Below are 18,705 nucleotides of genomic sequence, written 5' to 3'. Positions count from 1 at the left end.
ACCTCCCTTGAAGGTGTCAGAGGTTCTTTATGTGCCAGGGATGAGGAAGAACCTCATATTCGTCTCAGCTTTGGAGGACAGAGGATATGAGGTACTGTTCAGGGGAGGACAGGTGTTGATGTATCCCAGGGACACTCCAACTGATTCAGCTAGAGTGATAGGTGTACGCCATGCAAAGGTGTACAAGTTTGCATTCCAACCCCTTTTGGCATTGAGCAGTAGTACCGACAGCAGAGCTAGCAGTTCTGAGCTGTGTGAGATTTGGCACCGCAGGATGGGACATATGTATCATGGAGCCTTGAGGACATTGCGGGATATCACTACAAGTGTGCCAGATTTCAGTACTGATCACTTTGATACTTGCAGAGGTTGTGCGATGGGCAAGTTTGCCAAATCCCCTTTTCCCAGCAGTGACAGCAGAGCGACGGGGATACTTGATTTGATTCATTCCGATGTGAGCGGTCGGATGTCTCATGTTTCCTTGAGTGGATATGAGAACTATGTGTTATTCATTGATGATCACTCCAGGAGGACCTGGATTTATTTTTTGAAGACCAAGAGTGAGGTCTTCAAGCGGTTTCAGGAGTTCAGAGCTCTTGTGGAGACTCAGACAGGTCGAAAGATCAAGTCCTTGAGGTCGGACAATGGAGGAGAGTACACCCTTGGAGAGTTTGTTGACTATTGTGCGGAGGCAGGCATTAGGAGGGAGTTCACTGTTCCTTACAACCCCCAGCAGAATGGGGTTGCAGAGAGGAAGAACAGATCCATCATAGGGGCTGCCAAAGCCATGTTACATGATCAGGGGTTGCCATTGTTCTTGTGGGCAGAGGCCTGCAACACAGCTGTTTACTTGCAGAACAGGAGTCCGCATCGTGCCTTGGGGCACATGACTCCGGAGGAGGCTTTTTCTGGGAAGAAGCCTGATATTTGTCATCTTCATATCTTTGGATGCATTACATACTCCTATATACCCAAGGAGAAGAGGACCAAACTAGAGCCCACCGCAGAGAAGGGTATCTTTGTGGGCTACAGTGAGACCTCAAAGGCCTTTCGGATTTACATTCCTGCACAGAGGAGAGTTGTTGTCAGACGGGATGTGAAGTTCGAGGAGGACAGGGCCTTTAGGAGGTCATGGGAGTTAGAGTATCTGGATCAGCCAGACCCTCAACAGCAGTTGAGTCAGTCGCAGGGATCCAGTGGGCAGGGATCAGAAGGATCAGGAGGTACATCTATGAGGATGTCAGGTCCGTCAGTGAGCAGTGGCTCATCGAGCCAGAGGGGTGGTGCTCCGGGCAGCATGCAGAGCAGTTCACAGAGCAGTTCACTAGGGAGTCCACTGATGGACAGTTCACATGGTACCTCAGCTTCTACAGGTTCAGGTGCAGGCAGGAGGACAGCAGACAGACAGTCAGGAGTTCAGGCTACTGATGATGATGAGGAGGAGGAGTTTCATTCTCCGGTGGGAGAAGTGCGCTCAGGGAAGAGGAAGCCCAAGTGGCTTCAGGACACCTTGAGAGATGCCACATCTGTTGCTGAGCCGAAGAGGCCGGTCAGAGAGAGTAGACCACCTGAGAGGTTTTGTAGCTATATGGCGATGGTTACCAGCATCCTTGACTCTGAGCCTTCTAGCTATGAGGAGGCAGCTAGCCAGTAGGTCTGGAGAGAGGCCATGCAGGAGGAGTATTCTTCTATCATGAAGAATGATGTTTGGGAGGTGGTGCCGAGGCCTGAGGGCAAATCCGTGGTTACTTCCAGATGGCTTTACAAGGTAAAGCATGCTGCAGATGGCAGCATTGAGAAATTCAAAGCGAGGTTTGTGGCTAGAGGGTTCTCCCAGGTAGAGGGAGTTGATTATGAGGAGACCTTCGCTCCCGTGGCTCGATATACTTCGATCCGCTCCATCATATCGATAGCAGCAGAGATGGGTTGGAAGATCCACCAGATGGATGTGAAGACCGCATTTCTCAATGGCTTCATACAGGAGGAGGTGTACATTGAGCAGCCACGACTTTGAGGTGCATGGGAAGGAGTCCCATGTGTGCAGATTGAAGAAGGCCCTTTATGGCCTGAAGCAAGCTCCCAGAGCTTGGTACTCCAGGATAGATGCATACTTGCAGGGGATGGGTTTCACAAAGAGTGAGGCAGATCCAAACCTTTACTTTATTGTGATTGGTGAGGAGCCTCTCATTCTGGTGCTGTATGTGGATGACTTGATCATTACAGGTGCAGAGAGACTCATAGAGCACTGCAAGAGAGATCTTGCGGCGGAGTTTGAGATGAAGGACATCGGCCTGATGCATTACTTTTTGGGTTTGGAGGTGTGGCAGGAGGAGGGGCATTTCTTCCTGGGGCAGGGGAAGTATATTGTGGACATCCTTAGCAGATTCCACATGGAGGATTGTAGACCCATGTCGACACCGATGATCACCAACTAGAAGAAGCTTCATGCTTCGGATTCCGAGTTGGTGGATCCCACATTGTACAAGCAGCTGATTGGTTCCTTGATGTATTTGGTCAACACTAGACCAGATATCTATTTTGCAGTCAACACGATGAGTCAGTTTATGTGTGAGCCTAGGAAGGTTCACTGGGTGGCTGCAAAACACATTTTGCGGTACTTGCAGGGGACAGTGGATTATGGTCTGGACTACAGGCAGGGAGATGGAGTGAGATTGGTAGGGTACACTGATTCTGATTGGGCAGGTTGTGCTTCTGATAGGAAGAGCACTTCAGGGTGTTGTTTTGGATTGGGTTCAACAGTAGTGTCATGGTTCAGCCGGAAGCAGCAATCAGTAGCATTGAGTTCAGCGGAAGCAGAGTATATGGCAGCCAGTCTAGCTAGTTGTGAGGCTATCTGGCTTCGCAAGATGTTTGGCTTATTTGGTCAGCCGTTGAGACCTTCAGTGATTTACTGTGATAATCAGAGTTGCATTAAACTCACGGAGAATCCAGTATTTCATGACAGGTCAAAGCATATCGGGATCAGATATCATTTCATCAGAGACTATGTTCAGAAGGAAGTTGTGAAACTTGAGTATATTTCCACTGATGAGCAGATTGCAGATATTCTTACCAAAGCCTTACCACGGGGCAAGCATGTCTACTTCAGAGACAAAATGGTTGTGGTGAGGAACACCTTCCTCGGTAAGAGGGAGTGTTGAAATTTGGTACCGGAGGACAGGTGGTTCCCTTAGGCTTTGATCTTTGGCCTAGGGAAAAGTGTCCAAAAGAATTTAATTTTTCTCCTAAAGTGACTTTATAGTTTTATAAAGTTAAATCTAATTTAAAAGTGACTTTAAGTGATAAAGTTATTAAGTCCAATTTTAAAGTGACTTTTATGAAGTCAATGAAAAATTAGAAAGGAAAAGTGACTTTGGAAATAAATGACTAAGTGGGTCTTTATTAAAGTGGGGTGAATTAAAAAATAGAAAGTGAGATTTAAATGAGCATTTAATCTCAGCCATTGATCTAAATCTATTTCAGCCATTGGATTTAAAGATCACCCAAAAGTCACTTGGATCACCCAAAAGTCACTTGGAGTTATATTAAAGGAGGAAAAGGAGGAAAAGGTCATTCATTCTTTCATGAGCAGATTGGGAGAAGGAGAGCAAGAGAGCAAGAGAGATTTCTGAGCAGGGAGGAGAAGGAGACAGCAGCTTGGCACACATTCCAAGGCAGCAGTTGAGCAGATTTGTACAGCTGATTCAGCACATAGTGAAAGGCAGATTTTTGCACAAAAATCGAGGAGCAATTTGTTGATTTTTCTGCACACAAAACGGAGGCCGTACAACATTTATTGCTGTCCTGTTTGCTGTAATTTCCAGATTGCTATGAGGCACGGGAAAGGAGATAAGTTGTAAATTTGCTTGCTGATTTTTTGCTGAATAATTCTCACTGTAAAAAGACAATTTTCAGAAATAAAGAAGAGCTCTCAAACTGGTTTTCCCCAAGAGTTGTAGGGGGTTTTTCCAGGGTCAAGTTGACCAAAAATATCAGTGTTTTAATGTGTTTTAATGGCTGTTTTTGATCGCTGATTTTTAATTTTGCAATTTCCAGCATTCTGAAAAATTTCCAGAATTTGTGTTTTCAGCAATATTTATTTTTTTCAGTCTGTTAAATGTATGGTTATGGGAATGGGCATTTAACTACATGGGAGAAATAAGGAGAAACTGAAAACCGAGGTGGGAAAACAGAGATTTTTACATTTCATGGTTCTCAAGAGGTTCATTAAGAGGGGTATCAAACTCCTCTTGGCTACTAATGACATCATGATTCTTTTATTCCCATGCAAATTTTCATAAAATTTTAGATATGGAGTTGCTAGGGTGAACTTGACATGCCTAGAGAGATGCTTGTTTCACCCTACAAGCATTGATTTTGGAGCTCAATGAAGAACTAGGGCTTCGTTTTTCCAGTGGAATCGCCAGGAATGATATGTCAATATTGTTGTATGGGGAAGGGGACACACGTCTCGTGTCCCCTATAACTGTGCCAAAAATGTTACCTCTCAATCTAGTAGGAGTTGTAGGAGGGGCTTCTAAAGGGGCAACTACTAGACCAAGTGACAATGATGGGACAAGGACCCACTGTCACCTCAATTGATGTCCCTTGCTCTTTATGGAATTTCTTCAATGGGAGGAGTCCCAATATACGGGAATGACTAAGAGAGATATGTCAATGATAGGGTCTATAGTGATTTTCAAGGCCCATTCACAAGAGAGACTCAGATAATAGGCTTGCTTGCTTTAGAAGCAAGGTAAGGGGCTCTCTAATAAAGGCTCATAGGAGGCCTAAACCTAGGGTTTATAGGTATTCCTTGATAAGGGATGCCCGAGACCTAAGATTCCTTAGGAACGAAAGGTCCTCCCATGTAAGCTCTTGTGAAATGATAAGCATATATAAGGTTTGGGATCAATGTTGCAGGAAGCGTCCCCCCTCCCTCCCCCCCGGTTCTAAGGCCCGAAGCGCGTCCCGTGCGGATTCGTACAAGAAGCATCCCCGGAAGCGAGCTTCCAAAATTCGGAAGCGCGCTTCTGCCTGTTTTGGATGCTTCCTGGACGCTTCCGCCTGTTTTGGACGCTTATATATGTAGCAGACGCTTCCGCAGACGCTTCGCTTCCTAGATTTTTGGAAAATAACGCTTCCGCGTCCCCGCTTCGTGCAACACTGTTTGGGACCACAAGAGAGAGACCTAGGGGATCCAAGCAAGGCCTCAGTTTTTGCGATGGTCATCAATGATATGACTAGGCCAGACAAGGATAAGAGGAAGGGGGTCAAGAGAGATTAACTTTTGAGTTTTCAAGCACAATAGACCCCTCAGAATGCCGCTAACCAAAGCAACCTAGGACAAAAATGGTGTTGGAGCTAGGGCTTATGTTTCTCCAAATCCAAACGTGGGAATGGTTTGAAATTTTGTGGAGACCTAGATGACACTCTAGTGTAGCTATGGACTAACTTTTACTTGATTTGAACCAACCCAATGTATTTTGCACTATTCCCTAGGAGGTTATTAGGGTTAGGGCACAAATTTGGAAGAAGGAAAAGAAAAATGGTTTTAGGGTTGACCATCAAGGATATAAGACCAATGCTTGGCAATTGGGAAGATTAGAGTCAAAATGATAAAGACTCGGGAACTTTGCTCTTCAAGGAGGCCTAAAGAAGCAGTTTCATACTAATAGATGCAACTACACGACAACTTCAAAGTTATATACTTCGATATGCAAGATTTAATGGAGTTTCAAGGTAAAAGGTGCACAGCCTACCCCTAGGAAAATTTGTTCTTTTTGCCATGGTGAATAAAATATGCAATGAGCCAAGATTACAAGTGTTTCATAAATTCACATTAGATTTTAGGGCAAAGCTAAATCAAAGCATAACGTTCCATACATAGACACAAATTATCAAGAAATTCAGATGAAAAAAGCACTTACATGACAAAGAGTATATTCATCCATCACATTTGCCAAATAGAAGCTCCAAGAGAGATAGCGAAAATATTCCACACATCAAAATGCATTTGATCATCCTAGTCATTCCACAAAATGCAGGTCCAAAATCTTTAGAAAGATATAACCCAAATCCAAGTGATGCTAAGTTACAAATGAGGCCACACGTATTTATATGAGCCTCTAGCAATTCAAATTAGTCAATTTCGCCTAATGAACCCCTAAAACAACTCTAATGTGAAAAATAACACCCTAATTAGTGACAAGCCCACCAAATAGCTCCATAATATGAAAAATAAGCCTCTCAACAGGGCCGAAATGGTAACACAACAACCCATAATATGAAAATAAGCCTCTCAAGAGGGCCAAAATGGTAACACAATAGCTGGGAGGGCCATTGAAAGGTCTAGTGAAGTCCATGTGCCAAAATTAGTGGAAGAACTCCAAAAATAGTGATGAAGGGGATGGCCCCTTGATCTCGAAGAAAATGACCCGTGGTGCCCCCAAGTGGCTGTGAGGGGCACAAAAACAACCCATGGGTTTCCAACTGAATCGAACAAGCATGTATCCCATCTGCAAGGGGTGGAACAATGATGCAAGCCCTCCCATTGTCTCCCATGATGAGACACAACCCCATTTGGGCCCTGAATCTACTGCCAAATGTGTGGTGCAATGGTGTAGCCGGCTAGGCAAGGTGGTCCAGGTGCATCATCATCATCATCAAATAAGTAGGAAATGAGCGAGCAATGAATGGTGCTGAAGGATCCCATGGCATGGCTATCTGCTCTTTGCTATAGTGGAGGCCCATGGCTCTCAACGCACGCCCTATGATTGCCAATATGACCATCTGAAGGGCTTGGACTCCATATAGGGAGATCAAACCCCAAGGTGAAGTCCCACTTGCAATCCTGTATAAGATCTAATGTGTCTCCTCGCCTTCCAGTACAACAAATCATTAGTTCAATTGAGCAAATGAGCTTAAAAGTCATGGAACCAAGTGGGCACTTCATAGTGGCATGCCTTTCTATAATGGGCTTTAGAATGTATAGGTTTCCCTTGGCTCAAGAAGGAGGTTAATCAAGGACCCTATTAGGTGGTTTCAACCTTTAAGGGAGTGACAAGTCCATGGTATGTTCTTCAAATGGTAGGTGTCATGTGACACAATGATGGAATGGATTGGGGGCATTAGGGGAGGCTCCAAGCCACATTCCATGGTATAAGGGTAGCTCTAATGAGGGAAGCCCACACTTGGGTGTATAAATGTAGGAGGGAGAAATCATGGTACATGAGTTACCTCGACCTTTGTTTTTCCATCCTTCATATGCCTTCCGCCCTTTATTGTTTTTTATTTTATAATTGCTCGGGGCTCTGTTGAGAAATCAATGCAAGTAGTTTAAGGTTTGATTCCTCTTTCTTGATAGTTACTTGTGAGTTATGTTGGGTTCTTTTACTTCTTTGTTATCTTATCTTTCATCAAGCAATTACCATATTATGTGTGTATAAAGGTCACAAAGCAAAAGACGGAAGATGTAGGCACTATGCCAGGGCAAAACCCCCCTCGAGGGGAAAACCCAGTCAAAAATTATCTTCCTTCAATAGTATTCTTTGAGACACTTCAACCTAGACAAAGACCAAACCTTCCCTCCACACCAAGTCAGCCTTCCAGATCTTCAACCCCTTTGCAGCAACACTTCCACCCGACAACTTCGACTATGCAACAACTTACGGCATTAGGCAACAACTACCAGCAACAACACTTCGAAGACTTCGATCCCCCAAAATAGGGAAATGTTACCCACCATTTTGTGGGTGATTGTTGACCACTACTGGTCAACTTCCCATGCGGTACACCCTTTTTTCTTGGCAGAAAGAGATAACACCTGAACGACGTGTCCGTGCCAGCCTACAGTCATCAGCAGCTTGATCATTTCCATTGTAAACCCAGTCTGCATGTATGAATTGTAAATAATCTAAGCAGATCAGAGTCATGTATGTAAAATTGCCTAGGTGGACCTAACTTTCTATGATAATCTATGTCCCGGAAGGTTTTTTGTCTCACCGATCCATGGAGCGGCAGAGTTTTCCTTCAAACCTGACCCCAAAGCCGGGATGGATTTTGTCATTAGAACTTTAGGAGAATCTTAGTGTGTTAATCTGCTAGATTATAGTTGTGTCGCAGAACTGGGTGATTTATGAGGGTCTGTATTAAGTGGGTTTGTCCCCTTGAGATGTAAATTGTAAAAAAAATCATCATGAAATGTGTCTTGAGGGTTGAAAATGTTTTAAATCCCCTCGTGAGTCCTAAGTCCTAGGTCCTAGGTGATGTTTCCAATGGCTTAGTTCGATGATCCATTTAAAAAATGAAATAAAATAATAAACATTTAAAAAATTTTAATAAAAAAATAATAAAAAAATTTAAAAATTTAAAAATTTAAAAAAAAAATGAAATAAATAAAAAAATAATAAAAATTTAAAAATTTAAAAAATAATAATAAAAAATTAATTGAATAAATCGATGGATGAGATCAAGAGATGTCTTGATCCTCATCAACGGTCGAGATCATTTTTACATGGATCAATCGAACTAGCCGTTGGAGCATTTCCTTTAAATAGGGTGCTAGGAGTCATTTTCAGATCATTCGATCTGTGAGTCAGTACTGAAAAAGCTCTCGTGTAATCTGATTTCTGGTTAATAAAAGAAGACTTTGGGGTCCAAATCTTGCTGGTGTTACTCTCTGGAATTGCTGTGAGATTGTTTCATTTTCTGCATATGTTATTTTCAGCCGTTAATAATAGCTTTTTTGTAGAGTATTGTGAGCACAGGTATCTTGTTCACTTGCTGGGGTTTGGGTGCTGTTATGGTTTCTGAAGTAATGGCAGGTATCTCCATTACTTCCTGAGATCTAGCAGCATTTTTGCCCTCTTTATTGACAGTTGTTTTGAGCTGTGCAGAAAACATCATTGAAGGAAATTTTGTGGGCGTTCGGGGAAGTTCTCGGCTGAACCAGCCAACTCCCGCAAGCATTCTTTGCAGAGCCTAGCTGATTTTGGCCCCGGGTTAATCATTAAGAGTTTCTTCTCTGGTTTATATGAGAGATTTCTGAAGCATTATCTGATATTCTGAAATATTTCTGTGCCTATTGTTTAAATCAGGCTGTTAAGGGGCCATATCTGTAATTCTTTTGCTGGATCTAGGGTTTTGATTTTAATTTTTTTTTTTTTTTTTTTTTTGTGTGATTTTAGGTTAATTTTGGACGGTTTTACTTTAAAATTTCGTGCATCTGCCGGGTTCTTTGTTTACCATTCGCAGGATTACAGGGATCTGGAGGAAAATTTATTTTACAGGACCGCTGTCTCAGCTATCCAAGGGTTCTAAGCATCAGTGATTTTTCAGATCTGGGTCCAACATTTTGCAGACAAATCATTTGTCAACCAACCTGCATAAACCCTCACTGCTGCATCGTGGCCACCATCCGTTCGAAATCTTCATTCAGCAAAGTCGTTTCTCCATACGCACACCCTCTCACGTCCAACAAAATTCACGATTCTTTTTTGGGGCCTCTGACTTGCGCAAACCCTGTCAAAATTCGACCAGCAACTGCATAATTTTTTTTCTCTCTCGCCATCGACTTTGTCATCATTAAATTCTTTGAGCCAGAGGTTACGACTTTGGCATTCGTCAAATCGGTGGATTGGCTCATCGCAGGTTGCAGTGATTAGAAAGCGTGAGTTGAAGGCCGCTCTCGTACCAGCGTGAGCCATCAGCCAAGAAATCTCCTTTCGTTTTGCTGCGTCCGAATGCATGGTTATGACAGCGTAAATACGCCACCCTCCCACCTGCGTTTCCATCACATATCAAACTACTAAAACAGGTTAGCATTGCGGCTAAGGTATTTCTCGTGGGCTGATACGCCGTTCCTCTGGTCAAGATCGCGAGTTCTCCCTTCTGCAGTTGATCCCAAACCCGCGGACTTAGCAGGTTCTACCATTCACATTCCCAGGTTTGCCAAATTTAAGGTGGATCGAGTTTCTTTTGGTCACGTATACGTATCACGTTTTGGGTTTAGGGTATGATTTTAATTTTCATTTTAATTCCTTAGATTGTAGTTTCGATTTTAGTTTTCTTTTCTTAGATTTAAAATTTTATTAATGTTTGAAATAAATTCTAATTAGTCTTAGATCTAAGTTTTGCTAGATTTTAATTTTCAGATAAATCGTTTTCCCTTTTTTTAGAATTTCTCTAATATATAAATTAAATAAAAAAAAAAAAAAAATTATTTAGTTTTTTTTTAGACTTAGGCTTATTTTTTGTATAGTTAATTTTTTTTTTTTTTTTTTTTTTTTTTTTTTTGTTGTTCAGATTTAAATTTTATAATTAGATTTTAATGTATTTTCTATAGTTAAAGTTAGATTTTATTTTAATATAGATTTAGGTTTTAGGAAATTTAAATTTTTAATTTAGGAATTAACTTTTTTTTATTTAATAAAAAAAATAAAAAAAAAAAAATTAAAAATAAAAAAAATAAAAAAAGGAAAAAAAAAAAATAAAAATTTAAAAATTTTGTGGAAAATTAGTTTTGCCAGTTTCAGTGGTTTCTCATGTTATATCTTTCATGCTGAATTTTCAAGTCGAGATACGAACACGATATCTGGTTAAAGACTCTTGTGGTGGTTTTAAAGTAATAAGGCACTGGTCTGCTAAATAAATCAAATCTTTTAGGTGCTTATCTTAATCGTATCTCGTGTCTCCCAACCAACTGGTCGATAGTTGGTCTTCATCATCCCACAGGGACTACCCCCCTTAGTCGCGGGAGACAGGCTTAAACGGAGGGATCGGGGATCAGAGTGACAGCCCCCGGTCTGAGCGTTGTCGTGTCAATTTGCGCGACAACATTTTTTGGCGCCGTTGCCGGGGATAGAGTTCTTCTGTCCTTGGTTCTTACATTTCAAGCTTTTCTGTGTCTAACTTCTTGTTCAAGTGGCGACTCCACTTCCTATATTATCTACAAGAGTGTACACTAGAAGACATCCAAGCAGTCTGTGCAACCCCACTCCTGATCCTGAAAAGGTTTACAGGGTGCGATCACACAAACTTGCTTCTCGTACACTCCTTGCGAATCTTGGACAAGAAGCCCTTTCCGATATTCATTTGCTCTTTAAGGGTCAAGTTAGGCGCAGCACCATGAGTCTGTATGCCCTTTGTGATTTTTCTAATATTCCTGGATCCCCCAATGCTATCCCATCTGTTGGGTTAGACAAATTGCCTAATTTTCAAGGAGATAATGCCATTACTGTTAATTCCCACTTGCGAGATTTCAATATATGGATGGCTAAGTATGCTAGATCTCCTGATTTTGATCATGAAGATGTCAGGATGTCTCTTTTTGTCTTGACTCTAGCAGGTGATGCTTATGACTGGTTTACAGAAAAACCTCCAAATTCATTTAACTCTTTACAATCAATCATAAATTCATTTAGAGAAAAATATGGGGATAAGAGAGAGGGAAGACATCTTGTAAGAGCTCTTACCCTGATAAAAAAGAGAGAGGATGAAACTGTTGAAGAATTTAATAGAAGGTTTAATGGTATTATTAGAGAATTACCTCAAGACTATAAACCTACAGATAAAACTCTCCACGATTTTTACATTGATGCCTTTGGTCCTGAACCATCTTATGAGTTAAGGCGTGCTAAACTTACTGATTATCGAGATTGCCAAGCCTTAGCTGTAGAACTTGAAAAGGACAAGGCAGCTTCTGGGAAGTCTGAAGTCCCAGGTTTTGATAGGGCTGCTACGAAACTAAAGGAACCTAAGGGAAAAGCAGTCCAAGAGCCAGAAAGTGAGCTTGTTCTTAAATTGCTTCAAAAAATTGAAACTATGGAAATTAATCATAATAAGGAGATAAACACTTTGCAGAATAGATTGATTCAGATGGAAAGAACGCAATCGCAAAATTTTCAGCCTCGAAATAATAATAACAAAAATAATAATTGGCAAAGAAGAGGTCAATCTAGTGAGCAGAGACCCCCTAACCCGCTTACTAATCTGGTAGATGATGCTCCTCCTTACTGTCGTGCTTGCAATGCTTTTCACGAAGAGTCCTCTTGTCTCATTATCAGAAGACTCTTGGATAATGGAATGCTTGGGACAGGTGAGCAAATAAACGTAGTAGGGAGCAAGTTTCCTGTGCCCATGAATGATTGGATAGAGATTAAGGAAAGGAGCTATGATGTTATGGATCCTTCATCTGCTTTTAGTATTAATAACCTTGAAAATGAAGATGACATTTTGGCTAGGTTATATGGTGAGAAACCCTCTCCTGAGAAAATCTTAGAAATTGCTAGAGATAGGGGTTTGACATACCAAAGAAGGGATAAAGATCAGAGCGGAAATCAAATTTCCCCTCGAACTTTAAACCCTGGCATAAGCTCTGGAATAGATGTTGATTTGGGAAGTTGGTTTAACAATGCAAAAATCTGGGTTCCTGTATCTGAGATCGCTAAGATCCCTTCCCAAAAAGACAAGTTACTAAAGGCAATTCAGGGTCCTCAAGTCAACACTTCTCAGCAGAAGATTCGCGAGGTTGACTATCATGATGCTCCTATCTATCTGCAAAGCGTAGATGCTGATAACAAAGATCATCAGCCCTTCTTTATCACCTTATTAGTCAACGGGTATAAATTGAATAACTGCATGTTGGATTCAGGCGCATCTGCTTGTGTTATGACTAAAAGGGTCATGGAACAGCTTAACTTAAGAGTTTCTAGACCCTACTATAATATATGTGCTATGGATTCTAAGAAAATCGAAGTACATGGTCTAATCAAGGATTTGCAAGTTCACCTTTCAGTTTACCCGGACATCATGGTTGTTATGGATATCGTTGTCGTTGATGTACCTGATGCTTGGGGTATGCTGTTATCTAGAAAGTGGGCCTCTGATCTAGGAGGAAGCATTCAGATGAATTGGTCATATGCTATGATTCCTTCTCCTAGTGGTGATGGTTTTGTTAGGCTAAATAGAGAGCCCGAGAGGAAATTTCATGTTGAAAATCCTAAGAAGCCTCATAACGAAATAATTAGAGAACAATCTGACATCGGGAACTACTCTATCATGTCCAATTTCATAATTCCTCCCGATGATGAGATTAAAAATCTTAAAGATGAAGTCTGGTATATGTACTTCGATGGTGCGTTCTCTAGTCATGGTAAGGGTGCTGGAATAGTGCTTAAGTCTCCCCTTGGTCACATATTCAAGTTTGCCTATCGTTTAGAATTTGAAGCAACCAACAATGTCGCTGAGTACGAAGCTATATTGTTGGGTCTTGAATTGGCCAAAGCTTTGAGGATTAAATTGCTTAGCATCAAGGGGGATTCCGACCTGGTTATCATGCAACTAAAAAACAAATTCACATGTAGAAATCAGAGGTTAAGAAACTATCGAAATGCTGTGTGGGATACTATGGAGCATTTCGATGCCCTTAACCTTGAAGCAATCCCTCGAGAACAAAATAGTTTGGCGGATGAACTTGCTGTAGCTGCCACGACTTTCCAGTTATCTGATGAGCTAATTAACGATAAAATCAAAATGGAAGTAATATTTAGACCATCTGTCCCAGATAACTCGGAGCATTGGCAAGTTTTTAACGACGAAAAGCAAGTCGTTCGTTTTCTCAATAGTTTAGATGAGTTTGAGGATTTTCGAATAATTTCTCAGGAGGATGGATCTTTGAATCATGAACATATCATAAATCCTACTCCTAGAAATGTGGTTGCCTTGGAGCAACATTTTGATCGGCATGATGCCACGAAGCTTAGAGAAGAAAACAAGATGGACCCAGGCGAGTACCTCGAAATGAACATTGGTACATCTGAAAATCCGAAAATAGTTAAAATTGGTAAAGGTACTAGTTTGGAGGAAAGGAAAAAGTTAGCTGATTTACTTCATGAATATAGAGATGTTTTAGCTTTTTCCTATGATGAATTAAAAGGCTATAGGGAAGATGTTATGGAGCATACTATTCCTTTAAAGGACGAGAATGCTAAACCCTTTCGGCAGAAACTTAGGCAAATTAATCCGAAATTGGCCCCCTTGGTCCAGAAAGAGCTTGCTAAGATGCTTTCAGCAGGGATCATCGCTCAAACTAGGCATTCGACATGGTGTTCGAATTTGGTGATTGTTAGGAAAAAGAATGGTTCAATAAGACTTTGTGTCGATTTTAGAAACCTTAATCTGGCATGCAAAAAGGATAATTACCCTTTGCCAAACATGGAAACTTTGTTGCAAAGAGTAACTGAGTCTGGAATGATGTCATTGCTAGACGGTTTTTCTGGGTATAATCAAGTTTGGGTTAAAAAAGAAGATCGACACAAGACCACATTCACAACACCATGGGGCACTTTTGAATACATCAGAATGCCATTTGGGTTAACAAATGCTGGGGCTACTTTCCAGAGGGCCATGGATTATGCCTTCAAAGGGTTAATCGGGAAAATCATCGAAATTTACCAAGACGATCTTACTGTTTTCTCTAAAGATGGTATCAGCCATATAGATCATCTTAGGAAGGTTTTTGATAGACGCAGAGAATATGGAATTTTTTTGAATCCGGCTAAATCTGTCTTTGGGGTAACTGAAGGGAAACTTCTGGGTCATATCATTTCTAAGGAAGGAGTCAAGGTCGATCCTGAACGAGTTGAAGCAATTCAAAAGATTCCTCTCCCGCATAACCTCAAGTCCCTTCAGTCTTTCCTTGGAAAGATAAATTTCATTAGAAGATTTATCCCGAATTATGCGGAAATAGCTAAGCCCATTCAAAGTCTTCTGAAGAAAGATGTGAAATTTGTCTGGCAGGAAGAAGGCAAAAGGGCTTTCCAAGAAATCAAGTCTGCTATCGCGAAAGCTCCTGTCCTTGTTAGTCCTGATTACTCCAAAGATTTCATGATTTTTTCTTTCGCTTCTGAGGATACCATTGCCGGTGTCTTGCTTCAAAAGAATAAAGATGGTCACGAGCAGCCTATTGCTTTCATGAGTAGAGCACTTCAAAACTCCGAATTGAAGTACAATACCATGGAAAAGCAGGCTTATGCCTTGGTCAAGTCTCTTAAGCATTTTAAAACTTATGTGGGTTATTCTAAGATCATTGCTTTCGTCCCACATTCTGCTGTTAAAGACATATTGACTCAAACTGATTGCTTAGGGACTCGTGCTAGGTGGGTTACTAAGATACAGGAGTATGATTTAGAAATTAGACCCACCAAGCTGATCAAAGGCCAAGGTTTAGCTCAAATGTTAACTGAAAGTAATGAAAAGACTCTTGGTTTGTTCTGCCTTGACGATCTATCTTCGCCAGAGTTGAGAAGATTAGCTGAGCATGAATGGTATAAGGACATAGTTTACTATTTGACAAATCTTGCATGTCCTAACCATTTAGTCGCTCATAAAAGAAGGGCTCTTAGACTAAAAGCCACTAAGTACTGCCTTATGAAGGATGGCCTTGGATGGAGAAATCCTGAGGGCATAGTGCTTAGGTGTGTTGATGATGTTGAGTCCAAAAGATTAATCTCCGATTTTCATTCAGGATTTTGTGGTGGTCATTATGCCGCTAGAACTACCGCCCACAAAATCCTGAGAGCTGGCTATTACTGGCCTTCGATTTTTTCTGATGTGCACAAGTATGTTAGAACGTGTCAAGCCTGTCAATTGTTCACTGGGAAGCAGAAGCTTGCTGCCCTTCCTCTACAACCTGTTATGGTAGAGGCACCTTTTCAGCATTGGGGTCTGGACTTCATAGGGAAGTTCCATGAAAATTCTAGCAATGGCTACTCATGGATTTTGACTGCTACAGATTATTTCACTAAATGGGTCGAAGTCGTTCCTGCTAAGAATGCCACTGAAAAGGTGATTATGGATTTCATTGAGAATAACATCATTACTAGATTTGGTGTCCCCGCTAAGATCACTACGGACAATGCCAAGGCTTTTAGTTCTTCAGAGTTATCATATTTTTGCTTCAAATATGGCATTGTCTTATCTCATTCGTCGAATTACTATCCTCAGGGTAATGGTTTGGCTGAATCAAGTAATAAAAATCTCATAACCATTATCAAGAAGATAGTAGGAGATAACAAGAAGTCTTGGGACAGTAAAATCAAGTATGCTTTGTGGGCAGACAGAATTACTAAGAAGAAGTCTACTGGTAAATCTCCCTTTGAATTAGTTTATGGCTTGGATGTTACCTTACCTGTGCACCTAAAATTGCCAGCCTATCAGCTTTTCCAAAATTTTTCCACTAATAAAGATGTTGTTCAGAATAGGATAGATCAGATTGTGGAATTAGATGAGGCTCGTCGGACAGCTTTTGAGGCTATATGTAAAAATCAATCTAATATTAAGAAAAGCTTTGATAAATGCTCTCGATCTAGATCTTTGCAGGTTGGAGATATGGTTTTACTCTGGGATCGCAAAAATGAAAAGTCGGGAAAACATAAGAAGTTTGATAGTTTGTGGCTGGGACCATACATCATTAGAGATATAGCCGGGCCAAACTCATTCTACTTGAGCAGATTGGATGGCGAACCACTTGATCTACCAGTGAACGGCCAAATGCTCAAGCTGTTCTTCAGAGATGATATCTGATGCCATGGGGCATCTTCTGTATTGTATTTCTATCCCTACTCCTTGTCTTTTCAGCATTTCATTTCTGTTTTTAGATTTAGATTTACTTTTCATGTTATTAGTTAGTTAATAAATGAAGAGCTTTTATCTTTCCTGTGCTTAATGTATATGATGATTTTGGACGGACGCTACTTATATTTTGTTGTGTGTTGCATGGATGCAGATTCTGGATTCTCACATTCCTACAGAGCAGCAACGTGTCCCCAAGTAGAGCCAGATGTTGACCACTACTGGTCAACTTCCCATGCGGTACACCCTCTTTTCTTGGCAGAAAGAGATAACACCTGAACGACGTGTCCGTGCCAGCCTACAGTCATCAGCAGCTTGATCATTTCCATTGTAAACCCAGTCTGCATGTATGAATTGTAAATAATCTAAGCAGATTAGAGTCATGTATGTAAAATTGCCTAGGTGGACCTAACTTTCTATGATAATCTATGTACCGGAAGGTTTTTTGTCTCACCGATCCATGGATCGGCAGAGTTTTCCTTCAAACCTGACCCCAAAGCCGGGATGGATTTTGTCATTAGAACTTTAGGAGAATCCTAGTGTGTTAATCTGCTAGATTATAGTTGTGTCGCAGAACTGGGTGATTTATGAGGGTCTGTATTAAGTGGGTTTGTCCCCTTGAGATGTAAATTGTAAAAAAAATCATCATGAAATGTGTCTTGAGGGTTGAAAATGTTTTAAATCCCCTCGTGAGTCCTAAGTCCTAGGTCCTAGGTGATGTTTCCAATGGCTTAGTTCGATGATCCATTTAAAAAATGAAATAAAATAATAAACATTTAAAAAATTTTAATAAAAAAAAAATAAAAAAATTTAAAAATTTAAAAATTTAAAAAAAAATGAAATAAATAAAAAAATAATAAAAATTTAAAAATTTAAAAAATAATAATAAAAAATTAATTGAATAAATCGACGAATGAGATCAAGAGATGTCTTGATCCTCATCAACGGTCGAGATCATTTTTACATGGATCAATCGAACTAGCCGTTGGAGCATTTCCTTTAAATAGGGTGCTAGGAGTCATTTTCAGATCATTCGATCTGTGAGTCAGTACTGAAAAAGCTCTCTTGTAATCTGATTTCTGGTTAATAAAAGAAGACTTTGGGGTCCAAAATCTTGCTGGTGTTACTCTCTGGAATTGCTGTGAGATTGTTTCATTTTCTGCATATGTTATTTTCAGCCGTTAATAATAGCTTTTTGTAGAGTATTGTGAGCACAGGTATCTTGTTCACTTGCTGGGGTTTGGGTGCTGTTATGGTTTCTGAAGTAATGGCAGGTATCTCCATTACTTCCTGAGATCTAGCAGCATTTTTGCCCTCTTTATTGACAGTTGTTTTGAGCTGTGCAGAAAACATCATTGAAGGAAATTTTGTGGGCGTTCGGGGAAGTTCTCGGCTGAACCAGCCAACTCCCGCAAGCATTCTTTGCAGAGCCTAGCTGATTTTGGCCCCGGGTTAATCATTAAGAGTTTCTTCTCTGGTTTATATGAGAGATTTTTGAAGCATTATCTGATATTCTGAAATATTTCTGTGCCTATTGTTTAAATCAGGCTGTTAAGGGGCCATATCTGTAATTCTTTTGCTGGATCTAGGGTTTTGATTTTAATTTTTTTTTTTTTGTGTGATTTTAGGTTAATTTTGGACGGTTTTACTTTAAAATTTCGTGCATCTGCCGGGTTCTTTGTTTACCATTCGCAGGATTACAGGGATCTGGAGGAAAATTTATTTTACAGGACCGCTGTCTCAGCTATCCAAGGGTTCTAAGCATCAGTGATTTTTCAGATCTGGGTCCAACATTTTGCAGACAAATCATTTGTCAACCAACCTGCATAAACCCTCACTGCTGCATCGTGGCCACCATCCGTTCGAAATCTTCATTCAGCAAAGTCGTTTCTCCATACGCACACCCTCTCACGTCCAACAAAATTCACGATTCTTTTTTGGGGACTCTGACTTGCGCAAACCCTGTCAAAATTCGACCAGCAACTGCATAATTTTTTTTCTCTCTCTCACCATCGACTTTGTCATCGTTTCCTTTACCTGCATTAAATTCTTTGAGCCAGAGATTACGACTTT

The 18,705-nt window shown here is 40.7% G+C and overlaps 1 protein-coding gene across 1 annotated transcript in view; it reads left to right on the top strand.

The window, feature by feature from the left end:
- The window catches only part of LOC149217761 (uncharacterized), a 270,412-nt gene that overhangs the window by 69,746 nt on the left and 181,961 nt on the right, over positions 1 to 18,705 (top strand). The window lies entirely within an intron of this gene.

Source organism: Pinus tabuliformis, chromosome 1_1, assembly GCF_031772625.1.
Source record: "Pinus tabuliformis cultivar Carrire ecotype Pingquan chromosome 1_1, CPIR1, whole genome shotgun sequence".
NCBI classification, from domain to species: Eukaryota; Viridiplantae; Streptophyta; class Pinopsida; order Pinales; family Pinaceae; genus Pinus; species Pinus tabuliformis.
Note: the sequence above shows the minus strand (reverse complement) of the source record. Positions and strands in the feature narration are given on the sequence as shown.